This window comes from Vombatus ursinus, unplaced genomic scaffold, assembly GCF_900497805.2.
Source record: "Vombatus ursinus unplaced genomic scaffold, bare-nosed wombat genome assembly UNPS02014801.1, whole genome shotgun sequence".
Lineage (NCBI taxonomy): Eukaryota > Metazoa > Chordata > Mammalia > Diprotodontia > Vombatidae > Vombatus > Vombatus ursinus.
This window is the reverse complement of record NW_020954579.1, coordinates 27,925,399-27,951,346: the sequence shown is the minus strand read 5'-3', so window position 1 is coordinate 27,951,346 and position 25,948 is coordinate 27,925,399. Positions and strand designations below refer to the sequence as shown.

The following is a 25,948-nucleotide window of genomic DNA, read 5'->3' as shown; positions in this document are numbered from 1 at the left end:
TGAATGACTTTGGTGAGCTCCTCTCAGATCCTCCATTTAAGGGCAGCTGCCTCATCATTTCCTACCCCGGCAGCTCTCATGCACTATATTATTGTCTCCAAACTCATTCTCCTGCAAGACCACATCAACTCTGCAATTCTCAGTTCCTCAGTACCTCTGTCCCTCCCTTCCTCTTATTGGACAGGGTGCAGGGAGGACGTTAGAGTCAGATTCCCATATCCTCCACTTAAGGAGCCGAGAGCAGCCATCTCATGATTTCACAGCCGGCTGCAGACCTTCATCATGATACTTGCATCGATTTCCCCACCTTAACCTACCTCCCCTTTCAGCTTCTTTTGTATGTGTAGTCTTCCCCCATTAGACTGTGAGCTCCTTGAGGGCAGGGGCTGTTTTTTGCCTTTCTTTATATACCCAGTGCTTAGCACAATACCTGGCACATAGCAGGTACTTAATAAATGTTTGTTGACTAATTAAATACAACTTATTCCAGGGTCCAAGTGAGTACTGACACTCACCTTACCACCACTACTAAATTCACTGTTCCTTAGTCTATCGGTCAGAACCTCCCCCTCTATTCTGGGCTAGATCTGATTTAGGCCAATCTCCTGGTAGTTTAGGTTCAATATAGGAACAAAATGAGATACTTGTAGTCCATTATTTTATTTATTTATTTTATTTTCAATTCATGGAACAAAACAAGCATTTCCATAACACAGTAGAATTTAAAAAAAAATAGATGATTACACATGAACTGCAAATCCACTGTCTACAACTTGCTATTCCCTCCAAATATACAATGAAGCTACCATGTAAACTTTTTTTTTCTTCACTCCCTCTACCACTTGCCCTAGAAATGTCTACCATTAGACACAAATAGGTATATATGTAAAATTATTCTAAACATGCTTCTTTTTATCAGCTCTTTCTCTGGATGCAGATAGCATCTTTCTTCATATGTCTTTTATTTTTAGTTTGTGTATTTATAATAGTCAAAATGACTCATTCACTCAAAGTCATTCTTAAAATAATATTGCAGTTATTGTATACAATGTTCTCCTAGTTCTGTTCACTTTGCTCTTCATCATTTCATGCAAGACTTTCCATGCCCTTCTCAGATCACTGAGCTCATCATTTCTTATAGCACAGTAATGTTCCATCACAACCATACCCCAGTTGATGGAGATCCCTGCAATTTTCAGTTCTTTACCACCACAAAGAAAGCTGCTATAAACATCCCATTCACATTCAAAGTTATAATTACTATTTGTGAATTTCCTTCCATCTTATTTTTACTGTTTTCTTTCTTGGCCTCTCTTTTTACTCTTTCCCTGTTACCTCACCTTCTCCCCTCGTCCTCCCACCCCCTCCTCATCTCACCTACCCCCAAGAGTTCCCCCCATCCCTTCCTCCCACACCTCAATCTCAATCCACATACCCCTCTAAAAGTCCCTCCCCCACCCTGTCCTCCAGTTTTCTCACCTGGCTACATGTTCAGAAGACTTCTATACACTTCCAGATGAACATGTATTTCCTCTTCAACACAGATGAGCATAAAGTTCCAACATTGCCAGTCTTCCACCCCCACCTGCTTCCTCTGTATTAGTTCTTCCTTTCACACACCATTTTTATAATATAATTGCTACCCTTTACCTTTTGCTACCCAATTTTGTTTCTTTAGAATCACTCCATCTTCTACAACTCAGTTCCAACCTTTCTTTCAAACTACTGGAAAAAAGATTTACTTAGTCATGACAAAAGGCTATTCAACGAAGATAGACCCTGAGGATATTTCACATCGATTTAGCTGAGCAAAGCTCCCTTGTCTGAGTTACCTGCTGTGATCCACCAGCCAAGTATCACAGCATCCATGACTATTCTGTATTTAGGCAATAAGAAAATGATGTACACAGGCAGAGCCTTTAGTCTGTAAGCCAACCAAGTCCAAGGAAGGTCTCAATGCCATTTAAGAGGGGAGAAAGCCTAACTTGAATGAGGGCAAGGGTTCCCGTCAGGGAAGTGATACCAAATTGCTGCCCTATTCTTCCGAAGAGGATGAGTAAGGACTCTCCCTCATTTTCATCCAGGAACTCAGTATGGTCAAGTATGGTCACTAAGTAGGCTAAAGTATAAATTCATGTTTACCATAATTAAATAGATAGCTTCACTTCCCTCATGTCATTAGAAAGCAAGTCACCCATCAATGATTCCACCTTAGTCTCCTAATCTTCCCCTGGTTGTGAGTTGTTTGTATCATTGTTTGAAAAAGAAAAGAGAGTCAATTGAGAGGGAACTGTGTCATTTCCATAGGATTTTGGAGCCCTGTGGGGGAAGGGATTTTAAAAAAAATAGATGACTATGTAGAAGTTAAGGAAAAGAAAGGGCTTGAAAGTGTTAATTAGGACTATGTATAAAAATAGTCTATCTTCACTAGATAAGTCTTCCTGGAGACCAGACATAAGAAACTACTAGGTAGGAGAATCTCCCCTCCTCCTAGGTGAAGAGTCCTCCACCTATTCCCTTCAGATATAGTTTTAGGGATCTGAGATACCCAGCCATCATCGGAGCAGGAGGTTGAAACTGTTGTTTCAAGAGTCAGTTCAAGTATTCAACAAGGCCAGCCATATAAGGTTGGTATGGGAGTCACAAAACTCAGTGACTAAGATGGTGATATGCCCAGTCTTGAACCACCTTTGAGATGAAGTAAGTATCCTTATCAGAGGTAATGTTTCAGCCAGGCCTATAAGGAAGAATGATTTAATTGATTTGCTAGTCAAAAGCTGGTCAATAACCATATGAGATCATATAGGATTGATCATTTGGAGGCGGGTGCTCCAATTGGCATGAGGAGTACCATAGTTAAGAGTGTACCATAGTTAAGAGTAACTGCGTTGAAGATGGCAGAATAAGAAGTAAGTTGCTCTTACCCTCCCTTATTAACCTCTGAAAGCCCAGAAAATGTCACCCCAGGAAAAATCCTGGAACAGCTAAACCAGAAGAAAGATAGGGTGCAGCAGTCCAGTGGCCCAGATAGCTTGAGAGATTAAAGAGAAAGGCCCCTCTTGCCCTAGGGGAAGAGGAGCAGTACAGAATGGGAGGAATCCCAGCAAGCTAGCAGAAAGCCCCACCTCAGCATACCAGGAGGAGATCTTGAAACCCAGGTGGTGGTATAGGCAAACACCAACACCTGGACCCCTGAGTGCCCCAGTGAAGGCAGGCGAACTGGTGGAAACCAGCTTGGAAAACCACCAGGTGCCTCAGCATTCTACAGCAACTAGGTCTCCTAGTCCCTCAGCAAAACTAAGGGAAGCAGTGCTCCAAGGGACCCCAGGCAGATAAACATCCTGCAACATCCATCTGAAAGGAGCTGAAGAATGTGAAAGGAAGGAATGGCCCGGGTGAGCAGGAAATCTCCAGGAGCCATACTACCCAATCCTACCCCCAGAGTTCCAGTGTTGCTGATTCCAGCCCAATACCAGGTAAGCTGCCAGAACCCTATAGCCTCCAACTGCCAGCATTGGAGGCCCCGGCACACAAAGCCAGTGACCAGGCCCTAGGCTCCCAACACAAGAAGCTTGGGTCAGTGCCCTCTGCTCCCCAGCAGGAGAGCTCAATCTTTTTAAAGGCCAGGAAATAAGCAAACACCATGGCAACAAGAAACGTATGATAGATTCTTATTATGGGAAGAGTGAAGATCAAGGCAGAAATTCTGAAGAGGACAACATTGTCAACAAACCCACATCTGGAACCTCAAAAGGCAATATGAACTGGTCTGAAGCCCAAAAAGCCTTCTTAGAAGAGCTCAAGAAGGATTTAAAAGTCGAATGAGAGAGGTAGAAGAAAAAGTGGGAAAAGAAATGAGAGGTATGCAAGAAAGAGTCAATAGCTTGGAAAAAGGACAAAAATTAACTGTAAAAAACAAGTCCCTAAAAAATACAACTGGCCAAATGGGAAAGCAGATGCAAAATCTAATAGAAGAGAACAATTTGTTAAAAATTAGAATTGGGGAAATGGAAGCTAATGACTCTATGAGGGAGCAAGAATCAGTCAAACAAAAACAAAAGAATGAAAAAATAGATGAAAATGTAAAATACCTCATTGGTAAAACAACTGATCTGGAAAATCGATCCAGGAGAGACAATTTAAAAATTATTGGTCTACCTGAAAATCACGATGAAAAAAAGAGCCTGGACAGTATCTTTCAGGAAATTATAAAGGAAAACTGCCCTGAGATCCTAGAACCAGAGGGTAAAATAGCCATAGAAAGAATCCACTGATCACATCCTCAAAGAGATTTCAAATTGAAAACACCAAGAAATATAGGAGCCAAATTCCAAAATTACCAGGTCAAAGAGAAAATATTGCAAGCATCCAGAAAGAAACAATTTAAATATCATGGAACCACAGTCAGGATTATGCAGGACCTCGCAGCTTCTACATTAAAAGGCCATAGGGTGTGGAATATGATACTCCGTAAGGCAAAGGAGCTTGGATTACAACCAAGGATCAACTACCCAGTGAAAATGAGCATAATCTTTCAGGGGAAGAGATAGATATTCAACGAAATAGGGGACTTCCAAACCTTCCTGATAAAAAGACCAGAGCTCAACAGAAAATTTGATCTTCAAATACAAGACTCAAGGGAGACATAAAAAGGCAAATGGGACAGAGAGAAACATATTATTAATAAAAGCAAACTATTTACATCCCTACAAGGGAAGATAACACTTGTAACCCTTGAGAACTGTATTGTTATTACACCGTGTTAAAGGGGTATACATAAAGGGGGTGGGTATAAGTTGACTTTGATGTAATGATAAAAAAAAAATCTAATCAAGTGGATTAAATGGATCCAAGTAAGTGGATTAATCTGATCTAACTAAGAAAATGTACTGAGAGAAAAGTAAAGGAGGAGGTAGACAAGGGTAAATTACATTACAGGAAAAGGCGCAAAAACCTATTACAGCAGAGGGAAAGAAGGGAGGGAGATGAGCATTGTTTGAACCTTACTCTCATCAGATTTGGCTCGGGAAGGGAATAACATAATCAGTTAGGTACTAATATTGATAGACTTAACCCTTCTCAGTAATACAAAGATCCAGGACATCTCCAAAGGCCTCATGATGGAAAATGCTATCCACATGCAAAGAAAGAACTATGGAGTTGGAATGCAGATCAAAGCATACTATTTGCTATTTTTTTTCATCTGTTGTGTTTTGTTTCCTCTTTCTGGTGGTTCCTCCTATTCTTACTTACAACATCACTAATGTGAAAATATGTTTAATAGGAATGTATATGTATAGCCTATATCAGATTGCATGTCATCTTGGGGAGGGAGGTGGGGAAGGAGGGGGAGAAGAATTTTAATCTCAAAAGCATATGGAAGTGATTGTTGATAAATCAAAATAAATTAATTTTTAAAAGAAGTTGTATTTAGTTGTATTTAGTTGTTGGGTTGTTTTTAGTTAAGGGAATCATATGATACTGCACTTGCCACAACATGGTATCATGACCTTTATGTCCAGATTTGGCAATGAACCTAGTTTTCAACCTCTGTCATTCTTTTAAGGGTGTCAATTTGGTTGTTCAGTTCAGGAGAGGGTATATTATTTTTCTAATGGGTTCTGACTTGCCCTATAAATAACTTTATACAGTGGAAGGCATTGGCAAAATTCCTCTATTTGGTCCAGACCCCAAAAGGAGAGCCTTTAATTGTTCTCTCCAGGCCCAGACCACTTAGTCAAACTCATGGTTACTTCCCGGGAATGTGTGTAAATTAAGATCTTATCTAAATAATCCCTCAAGGCTCTCTCACACACCAGCCATGTGGCTGCTAATAGGAAAATGTGCCAGAACACCTCCCCCAACCCTTTTATCTGTCAAGCTTTGTTACCAAGTTAATGGCCACCAAACTCTAGTTGAACATTCCTCTCTCATATCAGGCAGAATAGTGAGTGAACCAGGAAAAAAAAAAAGGCAATTCTAAAGAGTTAGGTCCTCATAGGTGCCCACCTACGAGGAGTTATTGGGCTGTGTCAGTGTGGGCCTTCTTTATTTCATTGAAACAACTTTCCACATACCACTGGAAGGGCCCTTGCCATAGCATACATAGAATATGACTATCCACTCACTTTATCATCTGTATTTGCAGAACCCTTTCCCTACTTCAACCACAACATAAACTACCATGCCATCTCTTTCCAACATAGACTATGCCAGTTGTCATAGAATGGGCCAGATTCAGGCCATGCCCTAGTACTTTAGGCTCAATATTGGAATGAAATGAGACACCTAGAGTCCATCTAACATTTTACAAAAGGTTTACTTAGCCATAGCAGAAAAAGAATGCTCAATTCGATACAGCACTTAGCTTGGGTAGATAGAATCTTCTTCTCTCTTCTCCCCACCCCCTCCACCAATTTCCATATGGAAACATGAGTGGTCAGCAGGGCAAGATTTCATAAATCACACAACTTTGGGTCTTCTACCAAGTCTGAAGGAACTCAACTCCAAATAAGAGGGTCTTTTGTATTTATATATCTAGGGTCTGTGGATAAAACAAAAGGGGTCTATGGATAGATTTCATTTAATTATGAATGTAGGTAACAAACCACAGTAATTTTAGTACTATTGTTGGTGACTTTGTCACTAATTACAGACATTTTTCTTATTATATTATAATTGTTGCAGCTATCTCAAAATATCACTTACATTTATTGCTACTTCAAAATTACTTAGTTATTAGAACCACCACTAGATGGTTAACTATGATTGCAGTCTTCCTCTACACAACATTTGTGCTACAGCATATAGGGGGCCAACTATAGGGCAATTCTATGTTGTCCAAGCAGTAAACCAAAACAGTTAAACATCAAATGGTAAAATAATTTAATGGGTCACATTGGTGATCCATACACATTGCTTTCTGATATATTTTATCTATAATTGTTTGTTGATCAGTACAGGAAGGAGGTAAATAATTTTCATCATTTGTTAAAGTTTTTTAAAACTGAGCCTTTCAAATGAGAATTCTTAACTCTCTGGAAGGCAGTACAGCCTTTTGTAATACAGATAGGCAAGAGGGCTACAAGTAGAGTCCAGGCAAGTTCAAATTCATCTAACAGGTGAGATAATTGTTGAAGTATGTTATTTAAATAACTTCTTATTATTGCACAGATTGCATAGTAATGGGGTCATATATAGTGTTGCAAATTTGGTGAGTATAACAGTTCTTTTATTTTTCACTTTGTACTCCATTTTTCTATACTTTTTATGAAGTAAAGGCATGCACATGCAAAATGTTGTATAAAGGATGGTCATATATTATTATTCCATGAAAATACCATGAACTTTAAAAAAATAAAACAACTTCTTGAAAAAAATGTGAATGATATTAGAAATGAGGACCATTTATTTGTAATGTTGACTACTACCGTCCCCACTGTCTGAAGGCTAGGTATGTTATATCTCACCCATCTCCTTGGATTCCTCAGTACCTTTAAAGGAATTGGGGGTATCTAGGCTCACTGGCAATGGCTCCAGCACCTATCGATAGTGTTACCTACTAGGTAGGTCCTCTGAATCCCAATTCCATTTAATCACTTGTAGTGGAATTAGCTTTTGAAAAGAAATATTTACTTACCAGAAGGTATAATACCAAATATACAAACAACTTAGCTCAATTCCTATAGACCACAGTCCCATGTCTAGGTCCAAAACCCCGCTCAGGCTTGAGTCTCAAGTACTCTGGCTTCTCAGGGCTTCCTTACCTAGCTAGATGGATACAATATTCTGCCTGCAATACTGGCTCCAAGGTTGCTATGGCCCAAATTTTCAGAACCCATGGGATCACCGATGGCACCTAAAACTGAGAAGGAGGAAGGAAACAGAATAGAAACAAAAGCCCCTACTGGTGTAAAAGAGAATGGGGTAAAAGGTATCTCACCTTCTGGTTTAGTTCATAGTATTCATACTGAGGTTAAACTGTGATCTTCAGCCTCCAGCAGGAAAGAGCATGCAGGAAAGAAACTGTTCCAATCTGGCAGTTTTAAAAGATGCAGCTTGTTCAGCAGACAATCAAAGGAAGCTACTCCTACTCACTTAGGAGGAAAATGCAGGATGCAGGGTATCTCCATGTTAGCAGGTCTGGGCTTGCACAGGGTAACTCACCTTACACATTATTTCTAAAAAAGTACAGAAAGCCACATGATTCCACAAGCAACAATAGCCAAATTCCAGGAAGGAAAGTAGTCCTGAGATACTAGTATAATCTGAATGTCTTTCAGAGGGTTAAAAACAGTTTAATGCATTAAAACTTTGGGTAAATTATAAAAACTGCCTTATTTCACTTAATTGACACAAATTTCTTGGATATCTTACACTTTCTTTAATGTACAAATTACTTCTCTCTATATAGATTTCTCAAATCACTTAAAACTCACACAAAATATTACTTCAAAAATATACATTTAATAAAATATTTGTTTTAGATTTATTTATTTTATATTTTACAGACCCAACTTAAGTTAAAATGTCAAAGAAAAGAAAGTATGATAGAAACTATGTATTTTATGGTTTCACTTGCATTAATGAATATGACAGGTCACCAAAGCTACAGTATTTTTTATGCAGAAAAATCCTTGCAAAAGAAAGCATATAGTCCCCAAAATTGAAAGAATCCCTCATGGCTACACATCTTGAAAGTGAAACTAAAGGGTTTTTTTGAGGGGGGAGGAATGCTTATTCAAAAAAATTGGGACACTTCCAAAAATCACGTTTGCTATTTCACAAAGCTTTTCTTGAAATATCAGATAAAGTTGGTTCCTGGCTTGGCAAATGAAAGATGACTTTAGTAAACCATGAGTACTGCAAGCAGTCAAAATGGTTTGTGGATTGTAATAGAAAGAAAAACTGGAGGAAGTTCCCATTGTCAAATGAGGTATTATGTTCTGGAATAATTGATGTTTCTTTTTAACATCTTCAAGCAGGTCATTGAAGAACTGGCAGCCTCATCATTTCTCTTAAGTATGTAAGTGGATAAAACTACAGACATTTCTGAATGTAGCCAACTTCTTGTTTTATTTGTTATGTAGGTGCAGATGCAGTCAGGGAATTCTTTTCTTGTGAGTCTCTTTTGGAGATGGGAAAGACCTCCTGCAGAAGGTAGGATTTTAACTGAGTCACGAATGAAGTTGAGAAAGTAGTAATCGAGGTGAGGGTAGAGAATATTCCAGGTATGGAGAATAACTGGTACAAATCCATGAAGTCAGGAGATAGGGCAGCTTGGTGGCATGGTGGAAAGAATGCTGGGTTTGGAGTCAGGAGGACTCATCTTCTTGAGATCAAGTCTGGCCTCAGATGCTTACTGAACTTACTGATGCTGTGTGACCCTGGGCAAGCCACTTAACCCTGTTTGCCTAAGTTTCCTCATCTATAAAATGAGCTGGAGAAAGAAATGGCAAACCACTCCAGTATCTTTGCCAAGAAATCCCCAAAAGGGGATGTAAAGAGTCAGACACAACTGAACAACAACAAAATGTGAGAAACAAGTAGAACAGTGTCGCTAGATCACAATGTATGGAGAGGAGTAAAGGGAAAATACTGGAAAGATAGAAAGGGGTTAAGTTACGAATAGTTTTAAAAACCAAACGGCCAAATATTTGATCTTGTAGGTAATAGAGAGCTACTGAAATTTATTGCGTAAGAGGGTGACATGGTCAGAACTACACTTTAGGCATATCACTTTGACAGTTCGGTGGAGGATAAATTGAAGTGAGGAAAGACATATGGCAAGCAGATCACTTAAAAAGCCTCTTGCATTAGTCCAGAGGACAGGCGATGAGGGCCTTAAACTAAGGTGGTAACAGTGTGAGCGAAGAGGAGGGGATTTATATGAGAGACATTATGAAGTAGAAATAATAAGAATACATATCTAATTCAGGCAATGAATTAGATATATAGGGTGAATGAAAATGAGGAGTCCAGGATAACACCAAGGTTTCAAACCCGAATAATTGAGAAAATGGGAATCCCCTTGATAGTAATAAGGAAGTTTGGAAGGGGGGAGGTTTGAGAGGAACAATAATGAATTCTGTTTTGGTTATGTTGAGTTTGAAATGCCTAAGAGACATCCACTTTTAGGTATCCCAAAGGCAGCTGGAGATGGATGACTTTCTTTCAGGAGAGAAACTAGAGCTGTGCTGTCAGCATAGATGAATATTAGTTCAACCCATTAGATTGAATGGAATAATTGGACCCATGAGAGGTGATGACATTACCCAGTGCATAGCATAAAGGAAAAAGAGAAGAGGGCCCATGATGTAGCTTGGGTGACAACAATGGTTAGCAAGATTGACCGTGGTTAGTGGATGAAGTTCTAGCAAAGCAGACCAGGAAAGAGCAGCATCAAGAAAACTTATAGAGGACAGAATGACAAGGAGGAAATGTTGATTGACAGTGTTAAAGTTTCAGAGAGGTGAAGAATAATGAGGATTGAGAAAAGGTCATTAGATTTGCCACTGAAGAAATCACTGGTAACATTGGAGAGAGAAATTTCAGTTAAAGAATGTTGCTGGAAGCCAAATTGCAGAGGGATTAGAAAAGGGTGAGATGAAAGGAAGTAGAGACACTTACTACTCCGTAACTTTGTCCAGGAGTTTAGAGGAGAAAGGGAGGAAAGATACAGGACAATAGCTAACCACTTATCTCATTGTTCCTGAATCATTACAAGCAAATCTGGTCACTGGACAAATTGTCTTGGAACTTTCACCATCACCTTCTGAGCTTGTAGTTGGCTAATTATCAATGTCCACAGACCTATTGCCCTACAATTTCAATCCTGAGCTTGTGGATGGCTCAGGCTATCTATTCCAGGATCCTATGTGTTCCCTCTGTCCTCTAGTAGCCTCTACAAATAGAATATTGGACAGGAATTGTCTCCAAGTTCATCCCTTCCCTACAGACAAACAAGAGGTTACCCTATGTCTGTAATACACTTGATTGAATTCCCTGACTCACTGGCAAATACTAATATACAATTCCTCCATCATTAGAATCTTCTCATCTTGAAATGTTATCTAGTTCTGACAGTCTTTCTTCAAAAGATAAGTAGGTTCTTCTTTTACACTTAGCTGATGGTCCAGCAATACTTTCCATGAGCAGATTTCCACATCAGTAAATCTGTCCAGTTTCTCAATAGGGAATGGGTGGCTTTGATGCATTGTCATTATAAGACCTTACCCATTCTCTGTGGCTATTTTGGAAGCAGTAAAGTGTTAAGTGTATGGGGCTTTTGGGGCGGAGCCAAGATGGCAGAGGGAAAGCAGTGACTTGCTAGAGCTCTCCCCCAAACCCCTCCAAATACCTACAAAAAAATGGTTCTAAACAAATTCTAAAGCAGCAGAACCCACAAAAAAACAGAGTAAAACAAATTTCCAGCCCAAGACAACCTGGATGGCTGATTTGAAAGGTATATTGCACCGGTCTGGAAGAGGAGCACAGTTCAGAGTGGGCACGCAGGCCTCAGTGACCCTGGAGCAGACCTCAGATGACTGAATCGCGGGCAGATGTGGCAGTTTTCACACTTCTCAACCCAGGAATGCCAAAGACAACTTAGAAGGTCAGTGGGAAAAGTCTGTTACTGTGGTAAAAGAAAAAGCTAGATCTCAGCCACCCCGAGGGCAGTGGCTGTCTTCTGAGCTTCAGGCCCACAGACTGAGGGGGAATCGAGTGGCTGATCAGAGGGGGATTGCAAGGATCTCTTTGCCAGGTCTGAGGCAGGAATGTCTTGCTTTGCCTGTAGTTGGATCTGGGTCACAGTTCTGAGGGGCAGTCCTGGGGTGAGGAGGAGTGCTGGTGTGCTAGAGCTTATTGTGGCGGTGGAGAGGGAACACCTTGCCCCTTATCATAGCACCTTGGAAGAACTGACACTTTTCATGTCCCTAGAAGTATCTTTGAAAACAGCTGTACAAACCCCCAAAGCTTGGGACAGTACATTCTCCACATTGGAAACAGACTCCTACCTTAACAAAGAGTTTAAAACTCAAGTAATTGGTTGGGATCATGATCAAGCAGCACAAAAAGAGTCAGACTATATTATCTTACTTTGGTGACAAAGAAGATCAAAACATACAACCAGAAGAAGAAAACAAAGTCAAAGCTCCGACATCCAAAACTTCCAAGAAAAGTATGAATCAGTCCCAGGCCTTGGAAGAGCTCAAAAAGGATTTTGAGAAGCAAGTAAGAGAAGTAGAGGAAAAACTGGGAAGAGAAGTGAGAGTGATGGGAGAAAATCATGAAAAGCAAGTTAACAGCTTGCTAAAGGAGACCCAAAAAAATACTGAAGAAAATAACACCTTAAAAAAATAGCCTAACCCAAATGGTAAAAGAGGTGCAAAAAGCCAATGAAGAAAAGAATGCCCTAAAGAGCAAAATTGGACAAATGGAAAAGGAAGTCCAAAAGATTACTGAAGAAAATACTTCCTTAAAAATTAGAATAGAGCAATTGGAAGCTAGTGACTTTATGAGAAATCAAGACACTGTAAAACAAATCCAAAAGAATGAAAAATTAGAAAACAATGTGAAATATCTCACTGGAAAAACAACTGACCTGGAAAATAGATCCAGGAGAGAGAATTTAAAAATTATTGGACTATCTGAAAGCCATGATCAAAAAAAGAGCCTAGACATCATCTTTCAAGAAATTATCAAGGAAAACTGCCCTGATATTTTAGAAGCAGAGGGCAAAATAGAAATTGAAAGAATCCACCAATCACCTCCTGAAAGAGATCCCCAAAGGAAAACTCCTAGGAATATTGTAGCCAAATTCCAGAGTTCCCAGGTCAAGGAGAAAATATTGCAAGTAGCCAGAAAGAAGCAATTCAAGTATTGTGGAAACACAATCAGGATAACACAAGATTTAGCTGCTTCTGCATTAAGGGACCTCAGGGCATGGAATATAATATTCCGGAGGGCAAAAGAGATAGGATTACAACCAAGAATCACCTACCCAGCAAAACTGAGTATAATTCTTCAGGGGAAAAAATGGTCATTCAGTGAAATAGAAGACTTTCAAGCATTTTTGATGAAAAGACCAGAGCTGAATAGAAAATTTGACTTTCCAATACAAGACTCAAGTGGAAAATGAAGAGGTAAACAGGAAAGAGAAATCATAAGAGACTTATTAAGGCTGAACTGTTTACATTCCTGCATGGAAAGATGATATTTGTAACTCATGAGACCTTTGTCAGTATTAGGGTAGTTGAAGGGAAAAAATTATATGTATGCATATATATATATAGATAGATAGATAGATGGATAGATAGATAGATAGATAGATAGATAGATAGATAGATAGATAGATAGATAGATAGAGGGCACAGGGTGAGTTGAAGATGAAGGGGTGATATCTGGAGAATAAAATTAAGGGGTGAGAGAGGATTATACTAGGAGAAGGAGAAAGGGAAAGGTAGAATGGGGTAAATTATCTCACAAAAAAAAAACCAGAAAAGAAAAGGCTCTTACAGTGGAGGGGAACCGGGGGAAGGTGAGAGGAAATGAGTGAATCTTATTCTCATAGGATTTGACTTAAGGAGGGTATAACATACACACTCAATTGGGTATGGAAACCTGTCTTACCCTACAGGAAAATAGGAGGGGAAGGGGACAAGAGAGTAGGGGGATGATAGAGAGGAGGGCAGATTGGGAAAGGGGGTAATCAGAAGCAAATATTTCTGAGGAGGGACAGGGTCAAAAGAAAGAATAGAGTAAATGGGGGGGTGGGATAGGATTAATGGAAATAGAGTTAGTTTTTCACAGCATATCTACTATGGAAGTGTTTTGCATAACTGCACAAGTATAGCCTATATTGAGTCGCTTGCCTTTTCAATGGGGGTGGGTGGGGAGGGAGGGATGAAGGGAGAAAATTTGGAACTCAAAGTTTAAAAAAACACATGTTTGAAAAAAATTTTCACATGCAACTGGGAAATAAGAAATACAGGAAATGGGGTACAGAAATCTATCCTGCCCTACAGGAAAATAGAAGGGGAAGGGGGGGTGAGATAGCAGGGAAAGCAGACTAGGGGAAGGGGTATTCAGAATGCATGCCATCTTGGGGTGGGGGGAGGGGTGAGATGGGGTGAAAATTTGGAACTCAAAATCTTGTGGAAGTAAATGTTGAAAACTAAAAATAAATAAATAAATAAAGTACCCTAGGGACACGCTTAAAAAAGAAAGCATATGGGGATTTCCACGAATCTATTATCTTATGTTTTCCCTACACACCAAAATTTCTTAGCAGAAAATCATTTGGATGAAGATCTTGTCAGCGAATGAGGCATCATATTGCCATTTGTTTTTAGTGCAGCTTTTCAGAGCAGAGGCCGCAGCCAGTCGGTAAGCTTGCTTTGGCCCATCTCTTGACCAACACATGCTGGTTACAAGTCTTCACACATCTCCATCTTCTGAAACACCAAAGCAGAAGTCAATAGACAAACATAGTTCTTACCCAATCATTAGTAAGTATGGGTAAAGCCTGTGACATCATTCCTAGTGAAATTTATGAATGCATTAGAAATGCTACATTAGAAAGTGACTCCTCTGGAATTTTTGCTTCGACATCGAGGTTCTTAGCAGATTCAGTGGGGAGCAAATGAAACAACCAAACTATTGATCTTCCTTGGGGCGAGAATGGTGTGGTTCTAGACCGTTGTAATCCTGCCAAGGCCAAGGTAACCTTAAATAGTTTGCTTTCATAGTCATTATCTTGGTCAGGGTAAATTCTGGCAATAAAGCCACACGGAAAAACATTTTTACCATAACACTTCTGCAACTACAGTGGCTCTCTGGCTCCTCGATGGGTTGTCTGTATATGCTGGGTAAGATGGTCAGTCACCCCGGTGATATGGCTTATTCTTATCACTTCCTTCCAGAGACAAAAGTCAAAGTGTATAAGTTCCAAAGGTATGTTGGGATTGATATGGAGTAGCTGTGTGACTCTGGGTAAATCATTTAACTTCTCTGTTCCTTAGTTTCCTCATCTATAAAATGGAGATAATAAAAGCATCTATTTTCCTCCCATGAATGTTGTGAAGACCAAATGAATTAATAGATATATAACATTTTGCACATCTTAAAGTGCAAATACTACTTTAATAAATGCTACTTCTTATTATTGTTATTATTTTATACTCTCCAGATATGCAACACAAGTAGTACTTTCCTTTGAACCATAAAGCACGGGTCAGACACTTCATATAATCACTGGCATTTTAAGTGTAAGGGGTAGGTGAAGGAAACTTCAATTTCTGCCTTTGTAAAGAGTAGAATAGCAGCCATGACTGGGAGGTCCTTTGCTCTCCTATCTTCAAGATAGGAGTTTGTTTCAGCTGGACGCCATTTAGTTCATCACTGTCCAACATGGCAATGAGCTTCAGGGGAAAAATTGAAAGTCAAAACACTTACCAACTTGCAAACGGTGTTTGGTAACCAAAAATCTGCCTTGTTACAAACAGTGTAAACAAATGGAATATTCAGAAGAGTTAGAAGCTATAATTGAAGAAGATGATGGTGACAAGGGGTGGGTAGATATACATCACAACTCAGGTATTACAGGAGTGATAGAAGTAGTTAAGATTACCCTGAAAAGCAAGGATAGTATACAATTTCAAGACTGTTCAGCTTTATGTGATGAGGAAGAAGAGAAGATGAGGGATAAGAAGTAAGTGTAGAAGAATATGAAAAGAATGGACACTTGGAGACAGATGAGGCTACTCTGCACATAAGGAAAATAGGAAAAACTAACAAAACTAAAAATTATGCTGGAAGTGAAGATGCTATTTTACAAACCAGAATTTATGATCTTTGTATCACATACAACAATTATTATCAGACTCAAAAACCCTGGTTATTTGGTTATGATTAGCATTTAATAGGATATATGTATGAAGATATCAGTCAAGATTATGTGAAGAAAACAGTGACCATCAAAAATGACCTTCATCTTCCACCACCTCCCAAGTGTTCAGTTCACCCATGCAGACATGTTGTGGTGATGAAAAAAATCATTGAGACAGTTTCAGAAGGTGAAGGAGACCTTGGGATTCATATGTATCTCCCTATTTTCCTGAAATTTGTACAAGCTCTTATTCCAACAATAGAATATCACCAATGAATAGAATTTCTGTAATAAAGGGACTTATGTTTATTCATTAAACAAAAAAGACGTTCCTTTGTTTTTTCTTTGCACACAGGTTTTTATTAAATAAGACTGGTAATGGAATGTCTTTTTTGTTTAATGAATAAACATAAGTCCCTTTATTATAGAAATTGTATTCATTGGTGAGTATGGTCTCATCTATGGGTTAATTATTTTAAAATTAGAATCAATAATCAGCATAGAATTCATTATCTTTTCATTACATGGTGAAGTGTCTTGTGTAATCATATTCTATTGTAGGAATGACAGCTTGCACGGTGGTCCCCTCATTTTGCTCACTTCAGTTCATATACATCTTGCCAGATTTTGCTGAAACCATCCCCTTCATCATTTCTTATGACATAATAATATTCCATCACAATCATATAACACACTTGTAAGAAATAACAAAGGGGATAATTTCAGAAAAACATGTTAGCCATCTCCCCAGTTGATGGGTATCCCCTTAGTTCCCAATCCTTTGCCATCACTAAAAGCTGCTGAGTAGATAATTAATTAATTTATGAAATAGGGGCAGGCATACCCAGCTCTTTGAGTACTCACTGGGAAAGACCACAATTGGCAGTTAGAAATGGGGCAGCAATCATACTTCAATTAAATGGGGACAAAAAGCTCATAAAAAGCAGCAAAAAATGGTACAGAGGCAGATGGCAGCATGACAACAGGGAATGGGATGGTGAAGGGAGGCAGGTAATGTGGGGAAGATGAGGGGAAGACTATCACCCATGTAACCATGGATTTAGAGTTGGGAGCACTAAGCAGCATGGGTCCAATGGAGATAGAGAGTGCTTGGGGGGCAGGAGTTTGAGGTCTCATTTTTATAAGGTTTTTTGTTTTTGGAAATAGACCACTTCCTATCTGTGCCACCTTAGGGATAGTTCATTAACGTATCCAAATCATCTCAAAATTATCTTAAAGATACCATCCCAAAGTTATCAGCATCTTTTTGATGACCTGCTGGTCTGGAGCTTTGGAAGTCTAGATTTTGTCTGGAATCTACGTATCATGGGATCAGAACCTTGACAAGCAGCATCTAGATGATTCAACATTTATTACTAGGATATGATAAATATGATACAATTTGCGAATTATGCTCCTTTGATCTTTAAAGTGGTTTGTATGTGACTTCCAGGTTCCCCTTTGCAATCGTATTTCCTGCTATTGCTTCTTTATACTGGCTTCTTATAAACTTACTTAGTATATTGACTGGAAAGCAGGAGGTGAGGTAATCAGGGGACCAGAACAAGATACAATTTTAACACAGCTGCTATAAATATTTTTATACAAATGGGTCCTTTTTCTTTTTCTTTGATCTCTTTGAGGTACAGACCTAGTGGCAATATTGCTGGATCCAAAGGTTTTTATATTTTTATAGCTCTTTGGGCATAGTTTCAAATTGTTCTCCTGAAAGCAATCATAATTCTATGTAAATTTGTAAAGAATTTATAACATTTCTAAGGCGCCATTGCATCCTGGAAAAGATCTTAATTCTTTTTTTTTTTTAATCTTAATTCTTGAAAATATTTGTGTGAGGCCAGCTGAGGACTGTTTCTATCTTGTTCAATTAGTGTTCACTCGTTACAGGGATACTATAGGACAGAAGTTCTGCAAAACTGACTTTTATCAATTGACAGCTTCAGATTAGCTTTCTCTGTCTGACCTTCAGCAAGCTTTCCTTATAGTTGTGTCTTTCTAAAGACAATAAAGATTTTTAGGTCAAACAATACCTCCATATAGTTCATAACCATTCCTCACCTATGATCTACTATCCCATACATCAGCGCATTACCAATTTTCATCATCTCTTCTTTATAGTGTCTCGCAAGTACAAATGGGAGTATACATGTTAATGAGGTCAGGCTTACTATTTTCAGGCTACTAAGGGACCACTATCCTTGGTCTTGTCTACATTTACTGATTCTTTTAGAATCTGTGTATTCTTTTTTTTGGGTGCACATATCATTCATGTGCACATCCAGGACACAGTTTTAACATATGAAGTAGTTCCACCTTGCCATCCGTGCTGTGCCATTGCTTTTCTGACATGAGTTACTTTGGCCTTTGCTCTCAAACCCCTTTCCTCTTCCAGGAGAGGCTCCTACTAGGCTGTCTCTCAGCAGATCTACTTCAGATTTCCCACAGTGGAATCTAGCTTCAGTGGCCCATGCTGGAGAATATGTCTTGAAACCCTGTGGGAAAATTTTCTGTTGCTTTAGTACAGCTCTCTGCTCATAGACCCTTGTTCCTTAGGCTGGATAAATTGTACTTGTTCTGAGTGCCCGGGGAGGGGGTGGGAGGTAAGGAGGTGGGGGCTGTTTGTTCCTGCTGTTCAGTCAGAGTTATATCAATATTAAGACCATTGTGTACAGTCTCCCTGAGAACCTGAACCTGCTTGGTTGGCAAAGTCCATGTACTCCACAACCACTTCATTCCTGATCATGACCTTCTATCATAAGCTTCTCCAATCTTACTTAACACAAAGTCACCTACCTGCTGGTAGGTAGTTAGAAACTTCACACAGGTGTTTCTGGTGCTTTCTGCACCACCAAATTGGTTGTCCAGGAACTGCACACATTCAAATAATGTTGTCTCAGAGTACTATATTTTCAGTGTACAAACCATATAATAAATCTTACTATGCCATTCTCATAAATGCCTTTGATTCAAGTTAATTGTGTCCTCTGGATGATTACTATAAGATAAATACAAGAGTGGAGGCTCATGAGCTATCATTTTAGGAATGTGGACCCATACGGTACCTAAAACTTAGAGTAGCCATCCTCTGGGGAACCTACTTAGGAACTGGACAGAATAACCCCATTGTGGAATCTCATCCAGGATGAGTTGTATAGCCTAAAGATTCCCTTGAGAAAATTAGTATTTTTCTTTTGTTTTTGGACTATACTAAATCTATTTTCAATTGCATTTCCAAGTGATATCAGTTGCCTTGAGATAACTTTAGTGGGATTTAGTGTTTAAGTTCTGATATTATTATGTCCATTAGTAGTATAGAAGTTGAGATGAGCAAAATAGATATTTTGAAAGAAATTATTAATTTCAGTAAGGATACAGCCCCAAGAGCTGCAAGTGTACCCTTATACCTCTCTGTCTCCTGTCCAGACTGGAAGACCAGAGTGGGATGACCTAGACCCCAAAGAGCCTTTTACTCTACTACCATCTTCTTCCATTCCAACTGGCTTGCCTCTATCAATCCCAGAAGAACTGTGAAGTAACTAAGGCCCAGTACTCCGGCCTTTACCCTGCAATACTACCTGCGGAGACTGAAAAATACAATCCATCAACATGAAAGGTTGTAGAAGAGCTTGGTTCTCCTACATACAGTCTATCAAAAATGTAAAAAAGAACCCCCAATAATACAACAATTAAGAAAACTGAAGAGAAACAAAAGTATCCTTAACCAAAACAGAAATACATAAAAAGATGGCTAGAAGCAGCTAAATGATGGAGAGAGAGATGACATCAAGGAAATTGGCTCTGGACATGACTTGAAACCAATGAGCTCTAGAAGAATCACATCAGGGATATGAGTAAATACAAGGAAACAACAAAGAAGTCTTATGAGTTAAAAGAAGCTGAAGAGGCAAACCCAATGAATAGAATAATTCTACAACAAACACAAACAAAATCATAGAAAAAAATAGTTTGCTTATAAAAATGCCTGGAAGGAATGAAACAAGAGGCAAACCATCAAATTAGAATTTAAATAAAACCTCCAAAGAAAAAAAAACTGGAACATAAACAGCTTAGAACCAAAAGGGAACCCAAGAAGGGAACTCCCTCAAATACAGAATGAAACACTCAGAATTCAATAATTCCATGAGACAAGAAATGTTAAAACCAAATCAAAAGATTGGAGGGGAAAAAAAGATGTAAGCTATCTAAGTATCAAAACCAATTTACCTAGAAAACAAGTCAAAGAAACAGAAATTAAGAATCAATAGACTCTCTGAAAACTATGACCAAAGAATCTTGATACCATATTTTTTAAACATCTGCATGGCACTTTAAAATAAGCCTTTCTCACATTTATATAGGATTTTAAAGTTTTCAAAGCTCCTTCCTCAGATGGGTATTATTTTACAGAGAAATTAAAGCTTAGAGAGATTGTGACTCACCCATAGTCGTACTCTCTATGATTGAAGAGGGTGGAGGGTGGATAATGGTGAGCTCCTATACCCCGATCTTTCATTTAAGGAGTACACCCAGGTAGCCATATTATCATTTCTCACCAGGATACACTCTTCTGGACTTCATCAATGCTCTCCAGAATCTCATCTTCCTGCAAGATCATATCTACCCCAAAAGTCATATCTCCTCAATATCCCCTGGAGAGGGGTCCTCTCTCCTTCCCCCTAATTGGAGAAGGTAGAGGGTGGGCAGTGGTAAGCTCCTCCCAGATCCTCCATTTAAGAAGGGCACTTATTGCATCCATTTCATCATTTACCATCCAGATGCACTCCTCTGGACTTCATCATGCCCCTGGATTGGGTGCCTCTGCCTCCTTTTCCTTTTCAGATTCTTTTTATGTATTATCTCCCTCATTAGATTGTGAGCTCCTTGATGGCAGGGGCTGTCTTTTGCCTTTCTTTGTATCCCTAGTGCTTAGCACATTACCTGGCACATAGTAGGTACTTAATAAAAGTTTGACTGACACAGACAATAAACTTAGTGTGATACTATAGAAGAACCAAAGGAACAGGAGTAATGAGACTTCTGTGTAACCCTTGTCCAGAGAATTTTATTCTCAGGACTTCAACTCTGAGAATAGTTTTTTTTTTTAATTTATTTTGAATTATCAACAATCACTTCCACAAGCTTTTGAGTTTTAAATTTTTCTCCCACTCTCTCCTCACCTCCCTCCCCAAGATGGTGCGCAATCTGATATACTCTATACATGTACATTCCTATTAAACATATTTTCACATTTGTCATGTTGTAATGAAGAAGTAGAACCAATAGGAGGAACCACCAAAAAGAGGAAACAAAACACAAAAGAAGAAAAGATATAGCAAATAGTATGCTTTGGTCTGCATTCAAACTTCATAGTTCTTTCTTCTTTATGGATAGCATTTTCTATTATGAGGCCTTTGGAGATGTCTCTCTTGTGGTGCTTTAGTAACTACCCTGAGGGATTGTGGGGTGTCTCACTTCTCTAATGCTTTCAGCTCAAACCCTTACTGGAATTATTCCCCCAATTTTTTAGAATCTCTTCTAGACATTTTATTTTTAAAAAATATTTTATTTATTGATTTATGTGTTTACAATGATCAAATATTTATTTTTTTCTTCCTTTACCTAACCCAACCACTGGGGGGGAAAAAGAAAAAGAAAGAAACACGTATATCATACAAGCATAATCAAGCTAAATAAATTCTCACATTGACCATGTCCAAAAATATATTTCTCATTTTGCATATTAGGTTATCATATATCTGTCATGCAGTAGGGAGCATTCTTCATCATCAGTCATCTGGAATCATGGTTGATCATTTTACTGATCAAAGTTATTAAATCTTTCAGAATCATTCATTTCTACAATATTGATTAATAATATGAAATGTTTTCCAGGTTCTGCTTACTTTACTCTGCTTCAATTCATATAACACTTCCCAGATTTCTCTGAAACTTTCTCTTCATTTCTCATAACATAATAGAATTCCATCACATTTATATACCATAATTTGATCATCCATTCCAATTGTTGGACACCCCACCCCAACTTAGTTTCTAGTTCTTTGCCACCACAAAAAGAACTATTATAAATATTTTTGTAAATATAGCCCTTTTTTTTTCTTTCTTTGATCTCTTTAGGGGAGAGCCCTAGTATTGGTATTGCTTTGTGAAAGGGAGCTGTTTTGTAACTTTGTGAGCATTGCTCCAAATTACTTTTCAGAATGGCTCCACCATTTCTCAGTTCCACCAACAGTATATTAATGTTCCTGCTTTCCCAAAGCCCCTCCCACGTTTGTCATGTTCTTTTTTTTTTAATTTTACCAATCTGATGGATGTGAGGCAGAACCTTAGAGCTGCTTTAATTTGCATTTGCCTAATTATTAATGACTTGGAGTCTCTTTTATTTTTTTTTATTAATTTATTTTGATTTATCAATAATCACTTCCATATGCTTTTGAGTTTAAAATTTTTCTCCCCCTTCCTCCCCACCACCCTCCCCAAGACGGTACACAATCTGATATAGGCTATACATTTACATTCATATTAAACATATTTTCACATTAGTGATGTTGTAATAAAAATTAAAACCAATAGGAGGAACCATCAGAAAGAGGAAACAAAACTCAACAGAAGAGAAAAAAAAATAGCAATTCGACTTCCATAGTTCTTTCTTTGGATGTGGATAACATTTTCCATCACAAGGCCTCTGGAAATGTCTTAACTCCTTGTATTGCCAGGAAGGGTTAAGTTTATCAATATTAGTCATCACACAATGTGGTTGTTATTGAGTACAATATTCTCTTGGTTCTGTTCACTTCACTCAGCATCAGACCGTACAAGTCTTTCCAGGTTTTTCTGAAGTCAGCCTGTTCATCATTTCTTATAGCACAATAGTATTCCATAACATTCATATACCACAACTTGCTCAGCCATTCCTCAGTTGATGGGCATCCTCTCAATTTCCAATTCTTTGCCACCACAAAAAGAGCTGCTATGAATATTTTTGTAGATGTAGGTCCTTTTCCCATTTGTGTGATCTCTTTGGGATATAGCCCTAGAAGTGCTATTGCTGGGTCAAAGGGTATGCACATTTTTATAGCCCTTTGGGCATAGTTCCAAATTGCTCTCCAAAATGGTTGGATCATTTCACAACTCCATCAACAATGTGTTAGTGTTCTAATTTTCCCACATCTTCTCCAATATTTATCATTTTCCTGTTTTGACATCATGTTGGCCATTCTGATAAGTGTGATGTGGTACCTCAGAGTTGTTTTGATTTGCATTTCTCTAATCAATAGTGATTTAGAGCATTTTTTCATATGACTATAAATGGCTTTAATTTCTTCATCTGAGAACTGTCTGTTCATATCCTTTGACCACTTATCAATTGGGGAATGGCTTGTATTCTTATAAATTTGACTTAATTCCCTATGTATTTTAGAAATGAGGCCCTTATCAGAGAGATTGATTGTAAAAATTCTTTCCCAAATTTCTACTTTCCTTCTCATCTTAGTTTCATTGGCTTTGTTTGTACAAAAACTTTTCAATTTAATGTAATCAAAATTATCTATTTTGCTTTTCGCAATGTTCTCTATCTCCTGTTTGGTCATGAATTCTTCTGTTCTCCATAGATCTGACAGGTAAACTATTCCTTGCTCTCTCAGTTTGCTTATAGTATCAGCCTTTATATCTAAATCATGTACCCATTTTGACTTTATTTTGGTATATGGTGTGAGATTTTGGTCTATGCCTAGTTTCTGCCATACTCTTTTCCAGTTTTCCCAGCAGTTTTTGTCAAATAGTGAGTTCTTATCCCAGAAGCTGGGGTCTTTGGGTTTATCAAATAATAGATTACTTTAGTCATTGACTACTTGTATCTTGTATATTTAACCTATTCCACTGATCCACCACTCTATTTCTTAGCCAGTACCAAGCAGTTTTGATGATTGCTGCTTTATAATACAATTTAAGATCTGGAATGGCTAGGCCACCTTCCCCTGCATTTCTTTTCATTAGTTCTCTTGATATTCTGGACCTTTTGTTCTTCCAAATGAATCTTGTTATTTTTTATAACTCTATAAAATAATTTTTTGGTAGTTTGATTGGTATGGCACTAAATAAGTAAATTAGCTTAGGTAGAATTGTTATTTTTATTATTTAAGCTCAGCCTACCCATGAGCAACTGATGTTTTTCCAATTATTTAGATCTGATTTTATTTGCATGAAGAGTGTTTTGTAATTGTGTTCATAGAGTTCCTGGGTTTGTTTCGGGAGGTAGACTCCTAAATATTTTATAATGTCTACAGTAAGTTTAAATGGAATTTCTCTTTCTATCTCTTGCTGCTGGGCTTTGTTGGGGATCTGTAGAAATGCCAATGATTTATGTGGGTTTATTTCATAGCCTGCAACTTTGCTAAAGTTGTTTATTATTTCAAGTAGCTTTTTACTTGATTCTCTGGGATTCTCTAAGTATAACATCATGTCATCTGTGAAGAGTGATAGCTTTGTTTCTTCTTTGCCTATTCTAATACCTTCAATTTCTTTTTCTTCTCTTATTGATGAAGCTAATGTTTCCAGTATGATGTTGAATAACAGTGGTGATAATGGACATCCTTGTTTCATCCCCGATCTTATTGGAAATGCTTCTAGCTTGTCCCCATTTCATATTATGCTTGCTGAGGGTTTTAGATAGATGCTATTTATTATTTTAAGGAAGACTCCATTTATACCTATGCTCTCTACTGTTTTTAATAGGAATAGGTGTTGTATTTTGTCAAAAGCTTTTTCTGCATCTATTGAGATGATCATGTGGTTTCTGTTAGTTTTGGTGTTGATATGATGAATTATGCTGATAGTTTTCCTTATATTGAACCAGCCCTGCATTCCTGGTATAAATCCTTCCTGGTCATAGTGTATTATTCATGTGATAAGTTGCTATAATCTATTTGTTAATACTTTGTTTAAAATTTTTGCATCTATATTCATTAGAGAAATTGGTCTATAATTTTCTTTCTCTGTTTTGACTCTTCCTGGTTTAGGTATCAGCACCATATTTGTATCATAAAAAGAATTTGGTAAGATTTCTTCTTTACCTATTTTACCAAATAGTTTGTAAAGTATTGGAATTAATTGTTCTTTAAATGTTTGATAGAATTTGCATAAATCAGGTCCTGGAGATTTTTTCCTAGGGAGTTCACCAATGACTTGTTCAATTTCTTTTTCTGAGATGGGGTTATTTAAGTATTTTACTTCCTCTTCTGTTAATGTGGTCAATTTATATTTTTGTAAATATATATCCATTTTACTAAGATTTGTTGGCATATAGTTGGGCAAAATAATTCCTAATTGTTGTTTTAATTTCCTCTTCCTGGGTGGTAGCTTCACCCTTTTCATTCTTGATACTAGTAATTTGGTTTTCTTCTTTCCTTTTTTTTAATTAGATTAACCAAGGTTTATCTATTTTATTGGTTTTTTCATAAAACGAGCTTAGTTTTATTTATTAGTTCAATAGTTTCCTTAATTTCAATTTTCTTAATTTTTCCTTTGGTTTTCAATATTTCCAATTTGGTGTTTAATTGAGGATTTTTAATTTGTTCTTTTTCTAGTTTTTTTAGTTGTATGCCCAATTCATTGATCTCCTCTTTTTCTATTTTATTTATGGAAGCATTTAGAGATATAAAACTTCCCCTAAGAAATGCTTTCGCTGCATCTCAAAAGTTTTGGTATATTGTCTCATTATTGTCATTCTCTTGAATGAAATTATTGATTGTTTCTATGATTTGTTCTTTGACCCAATCATTTTTTAGGATTAGATTATTTAGTTTCCAATTATTTTTTAGTCTATCTTTCCATGGCCCTTTATTACATCCAATTTTTATTGCATCATGATCTGAAAAGGATACATTTACTATTTCTGCCTTTCTGCATTGGATTGTGAGGTTTTTATGCGCTAGTACATGGTCAATTTTTGTGTGTGTGCCATGTACCGCTGAGAAAAAAGTATATTCCTTTCTATCCCCATTCAGTTTTCTCCCTAGTTCTATC

At 37.8% G+C, this 25,948-nt stretch overlaps 1 pseudogene; it reads left to right on the top strand.

The window, feature by feature from the left end:
• The first annotated feature begins 15,373 nt into the window (after positions 1-15,373).
• LOC114051184 lies at positions 15,374-16,165 on the top strand (annotated as a pseudogene).
• The last annotated feature ends 9,783 nt before the right edge of the window (positions 16,166-25,948 follow it).